The sequence below is a fragment of the Scardinius erythrophthalmus genome (assembly GCF_964197995.2).
Source record: "Scardinius erythrophthalmus genome assembly, chromosome: 17".
NCBI lineage: Eukaryota > Metazoa > Chordata > Actinopteri > Cypriniformes > Leuciscidae > Scardinius > Scardinius erythrophthalmus.
The window spans coordinates 2761706-2767772 of record NC_138237.1 but is presented as its reverse complement, the minus strand read 5'-3'; the positions used below and the strand labels follow the sequence as shown (position 1 = coordinate 2767772).

Here is a 6067-nt window from a genome sequence, read left to right as displayed (position 1 = left end):
AGTCTTGCATCAGTGAGAGTTCCTCCTTCTTTGTGAGGTATGGTTTTAATGCATTTTCTGAGTCTTTGGTAGATGGAAATGATCCAGTGGATACCATCTCCTTCACACGACAGAGGATCGGATCTGCTCTGGTTCCTTTACTGATGTCGCTGCTACACACTGGAAGTTCATCCATTTTGTTTATGAGGTAAGCGTCCTCTGCATCTTTCCTGTCTCTGTGCTGTACGGGCAGTGGCAATCGCGATAACGCATCAGCATTTCAATGGTCAGTAGCACTTTTATATTGAATTGTATAGTTATGTGCAGCTAGCAGAAGAGCCCACCTCTGAAGTCTTGCAGCAGCCATGGATGGAGTTGCTTTGTTAGGATGGAGTATGGTGGTAAGTAGACGGTGGTCTGTTAATAATGTGAAGTAGCGTCCATATAGATAAGTATAAAACTTTCTTACCCCAAAGATGATTCCTAGCACTTCACGTTCCAGTTGCGCATAGTTTTGCTCAGGTTTACTCAGAGTTCGGGACGCAAAGGCTATGGGTCTTTCTTGCCCATCCGGCATCATGTGTGACTATACAGCTCCCACCCCATATGGTGAAGCATCACAGGCCAAGTGAACTGGAAGTCTTGGATTATAAGGTGTGAGTACACTGGGTGTTAACAGCTGAGTTTTAGCATCTTGAAACGCTTTCTCACACTCTGGTGACCACTTCCATTTTACCTCCTTGTGTAGCATTGCATTCAGGGGGTGAAGAACTGTGGCCATATTTGGCACAAATGTTGCATAATAACTAACCAGTCCCAAAAAAGATCGGAGTTGGTTAACATTATCAGGGGCTGGTGCTTCGGCGATGGCACGCAGTTTGTCTGGGAACTTGTGAAGCCCTGATGCATCGATCACATGTCCCAAATACTCCAATGAAGTTTTGAAAAACTCACTCTTCTCTCTTTTCACACGAAGTCTGCATTTCTCCAGGCGACTCAACACAGCTTCCAGGTTAGCTAAATGATGAGCATTATCTTTTCCTGTGACAAGGATATCATCCAAAAAACAATGTACACATGGTAGCCCTTGTAACACTTGTTCCATGACTCGTTGGAATATCGATGGAGCTGAAGTGATGCTGAAGGGTAATCTGTTGTATACAAACATCCCCTTGTGGGTCATGATGGTAAGATATTTACGTGAATCTTCATGCAGGAATCTGCAGGCATGTGAGAGGTCTAGTTTGCTGAATCTTTGCCCCCCAGCCAGTGAAGCAAACAAATCTTCAATACGGGGTAATGGATAATGTTCTGCACACAGAGCTGGATTCAATGTTATTTTGAAATCACCACAGATCCTAACATTACCACCTTTTTTATTACAGGTATAATCGGAGTTGCCCATTCACTGAATCGCACAGGTAAAATGATTCCTTGCTTCAGTAAGCGATCAATTTCTTCTTCCACCTTGGGTCTGATGGCGTACGGTACCACTCGTATCCATCCTTTCCATTCGACTGAAGGCTCAATATTGGCAGTGGGAACTTTATTCTCGTCGCCAATTTATGTTATGTCTGCATCAATATGCTATAATAACATATACTATTCGGTTGTGTTTCAGAATATACACGAGGGAAACCAGAGACATGAATGCACTGTTTACACTCGTTTATTCGGCACACCGCAGCAACAACAACCAACAGCACCGGAGTGCTCTCTAGTGGCCATCAGGTATTGGAACATCGCTCAAATACATTACACTAATAAACCGACAGTATATATTAATCTCATATTGATCAATCCTGTGTATCAGATAAACATTACTGTGAGGATGAAGACTGTTGTTAAAGATATTACTGATAAACTGATGTAAGTATTCGCTCAGAGTAAATCTGGAACAAAACACTACAGAGGATCCAATCAGGATCACGTTTACTCTGTAAACCCTAGAGATGTTGTTTGTCACAGGATACATTAATCTATTACATAAAAACTGATTAATACAGCAACAACTTTACTATGATGTGTAAATATTTACTGCCTGATAAAGATGTATCTTTATACGTAAAGTGTTATTGTGTGCATAGGCGTAATTTGCGGGTGGGACTGGTGGGACATGTCCCCACCACTTTTTGCTAAGGTCGATATTGTCCCCGCCACTTTTGAAACATCTCACGGCACGAATTTACCAATACAAATAAATAAAACATCTCCAGTTAACTAGCAGAGCATTCATTTAGTTCGCTTGTAAGAGGCGATCTAGCGCTGAAATGTGTTGTTTTTGAAATCAAGTGATCAAAGTGCTCGTTGCCGCTGCGATCAGTGGTGCGGATACTGTTCTCTTGTGGCTCGCGCACATGCAGCGTTCATAACTGCACCCCCCCCCCCCCCCCCCCGTTTAAAAAAAAAAAAACGTCCCACCCACTTTTTAAAACAAAGTTACGCCACTGATTGTGTGTCAAATGTGGGTCTGTAAAATTATTAGAAAACAGTTTTACCATCTCTACACTGGTTATATGTTAAACTACTGATGTGTGAAACAAGCATTTATAGAGAAAATGTGCAAAACAACACAGAGAACAAAACCACCAGTGTGTGAACTCAGAGCCAGAGGCGGAATAACGTTATAGGGTGTGTGAGGAGGCGTAATAAATTTCAAACTCACTTTAGACACTAGGCAGTAAGTTCTGAGGCAGACGATCTAAACCTGTTAGGCAGGTCATTAGCTGTAACATGTCAATGCGGTGTAAGATATTTCAGAAGGAGTGTCGTGTGGCGTGTGTAAGTGTATAAAGTCAGTTCTGCTGCTCAGACTCTCAGTAACACTGGAGCTTCTCTCTGTCCAGATCATCACAAGGTAATTAAACACTTTCATCTTTACACATTTTGTAAAGAGTATTTTTAGATATTAATTATGAACAGAGATGTTACAGTAAAAAGTATTGTAGTGAAACTGAAAGATAAATATGTATTTTAAAAAATCACTAACAAATGTGTAATTTCACTTTAACTATATATTATATCTCTGTATTTTTTCAAACAGATTTGTGCAGAATCTGAATACAAGAGATATTATTGTACTTTCTGGACTATCTATTATTATATATCTGGACTATCACAAACTACAGAAGAAGGACTTTATCAGGGAACTACACTAACCTTTTCCAATGGTGGCACTTACTAACTTTTTCAGTTACTGGCACAAAACATGATTTGGTCGCACAAATTATTTATAGTAAGCCGCTCTGGATAATAATGAACAATAATGAAACTGTATTGCATACAGATGTTCTTATTTTACTTGCCATCTTTTAAACCACAGGCCTTCTTGTTTTCTTTAACATTGGTTGGGATAGATTTTCTGCAATAGAAAATACAGTACACAATAAAGTGCAAAATTAATTTATTTTGGATTTCAACATGCTGAACTCCTGAACTCTTAAGGAAATAAGGAATATTTTACATTGTATCCTTTATTTAAGGAATAAAATAAATATAATCCATAAAATAATATAATAATAGATTTGCTAAATCTTGGCACCGAAATGCATTGGGGAGTGCTGCTGCGTAACGGGATATGTACCTGTCTCTACACTTCGCGTGCTTCATACTGTCATTGTGAAGCTTCAATGATTCGTATTTGAATTGTTTTGACGCAGTTACAAATTTGGACAGTCCTGCAATTGAAGGCCCACAGAATTTACAGTACACACAGTGCATTGCTCCATCTTGGTACCTTAACCTCTGGTATTCTTCGAGCCACTGGTGTCGAAATTCATGTCCGTATCGTTTTGCCCGCGTGTGCTTTTCCTGACGAATCCTTCTCAGCCTCATCATTCTCACTCACAGGCTCCGTTTGACATGTCGAATCGACATCAAGTGATGGTTCTGTTACACTTGAACTTCCCTTCTTAAAAAAGAAGTCAATTGTCCACTTCATTTCAACACGTGCAGATTGTAGGCTATGTTGAGATATATATGCGATTGCTGCGTGTGTCTTAACGAGAGGTATTTTTTTAAAAATCAACGTTACTTTGCTTGTACTTATTCATTTTTGTCATTTTGTATGTTATAAGTTTTGTATTTCTGTAATTTGCCTAGGGACTACGGATGTAAATTAGCCCTGTGGCTATAATTCGGCATGTTTACATCTGTTTTTGTTGTTTCAATGCAGATGTCCATTAATGTGCATTGTCCCTATCAAATAAATAAATACATATTTATTGGGGGGGGGGGGGGGGGCAGCCAATTTGATGTGTTGAATGCTCAGAGCACGTTATAAAACGTATTCTTAAAATACACATTTCTGTTTTAATAAATGCTCATAGTAAATCATAGCATATTGCCTAAAACATAAGGTAGGTCCAAAAATAATCAGTGATACATTTGCGACCCATTAAAAATTAGGGTCGCAATGACATTTCAAAAGGTTGCATATGCAACCATTTTTGTCGCAGTGTAGTTCCCTGTTTATCTATATATATACAGTGTGATTTTATAAACTCTGGATTAGGCTATTCTACATCTCTCTACTTCTCACAGGCGAGAAACATGTTTCACATTTCTATATTTGTCATTTGTCATCATCATTGATTATTGTGAATATTGTAGAGTTAATCTGAGATGCTGTAATAACACTGAGCTCATGCAGATGTTGATCAGGAGTTGATCTGATGTCTCGTGATATGATGTTATATCGCTTTAATGAAACTCTGTCTGTGTGATTGAACAGATTCAAATGAAGAGGAGAAAGAAAATCAGCAGAAATCACAGATCAGCAGAAAACAAGAAGACTGAGAGAAAAATGGAGGACAGAAATGAGACACAAACCAGTGAATCACCAGAGAAAAGAGGAGAGACACGTGATAGATGTGACAGTATGAAGATAAGAAAGCCAGACTGTGAGTGTTTGATCATTATTGAACTTTAATTCTTCATCACATTTTAATTTTACTGTCAGATTTACTGTTGTTTTCTCTCCTGTTATAAAGTGTCACATTCAGACATTCATCAGACTGACTTTCTGCAGTCATTAAACATTTACAGATTGTGTTTAACTGACAGAAAAGTTATTGATTAAGAACATATTAAATGTATAAATTCAAAGCAACGTATATGATGATAATCTAATATGTATATTTCTAGTGTCCTGTGATCCAGACGAGCCTGTAAAGTTTGATTCTGATGTCAAAACTGAGGAGAGATTCTCATCAAACCCTTCATCATGTTCACAAGATCAAGATTGTAAAGAGTTCTGATGCTGGACTGACTCGAGCCAATCACCTGAGCTGGAAATGTCACATGACCGACTCTAGAGCTGCAGGGAAATGACATCATGTCATCACTGATTGGCCAATGAATCAACACATCATCATCTATATACTATAATCTGTACAATACTGTATAACACTGTAAGATAATATACTGTAATCATCTTTAAGTGTTCATTGTTTCTGCCTAAATGAATATGAGCCGTTAACCACTGTAACTCATGATTGTATTATCTGTATATTTCTGATGTATGGACGTTACTTTGTCACAGTATGTATAAGCTCTATACAAATAAACTTAAAAGTGAAACTAAAACTAAACATGTGAACTAAAGCGGCTCCAGATTGCCCTTTGCCCCTGTCCTGCAGTCTCGTGTCTCCCTCTACAGGAGATCATCAGAATCACAGCAGAGTTAAAGAAGCTACAGATGAACATGTGTTTTACAGCAACAAATGAAAACACTTCCAGATTTCAGTTCATCAGGGAATATGAAAATCAACAAGTTGTAATTTGAAGGGAATCATTATTGAAGTCAAACACAAAGATGTCAAATGTGCGTCACTATAAAATATGACTTCTGCTGTTTTGATATTATTCTGAAGGTTTGAATGGTTTGATCAGAATCAAGATCTCTTTAGTTCCAGTGAATTCTGTGACGCTTCCAGCTTTAATATCATAAAGCAGCCTGTGATTATGATGATGAGTTTATGACAGAATCACTTTTATTCTCCGCTTTCTCCATCATGTGCTTCATCTGTCGTTTCACACAGAAGATCTCTCTGTTTCTCTTTCTGATAGAGTTAGAAACAGGGAATAA

General features: G+C 38.3%; 1 long non-coding RNA gene across 2 annotated transcripts; it reads left to right on the top strand.

Annotated features, from left to right (window-relative positions):
- The first annotated feature begins 2729 nt into the window (after positions 1–2729).
- Positions 2730–5511, top strand: LOC308705335. Of its 2 annotated transcripts, none has more exons than XR_014031904.1 (3): positions 2730–2836; positions 4712–4880; positions 5125–5511. It is a non-coding gene; the product is annotated as an uncharacterized lncRNA (long non-coding RNA). The 2 variants fall into 2 exon arrangements; XR_014031905.1 differs by lacking the exon at positions 2730–2836 and adding an exon at positions 3053–3214.
- Positions 5512–6067: the final 556 nt, after the last annotated feature.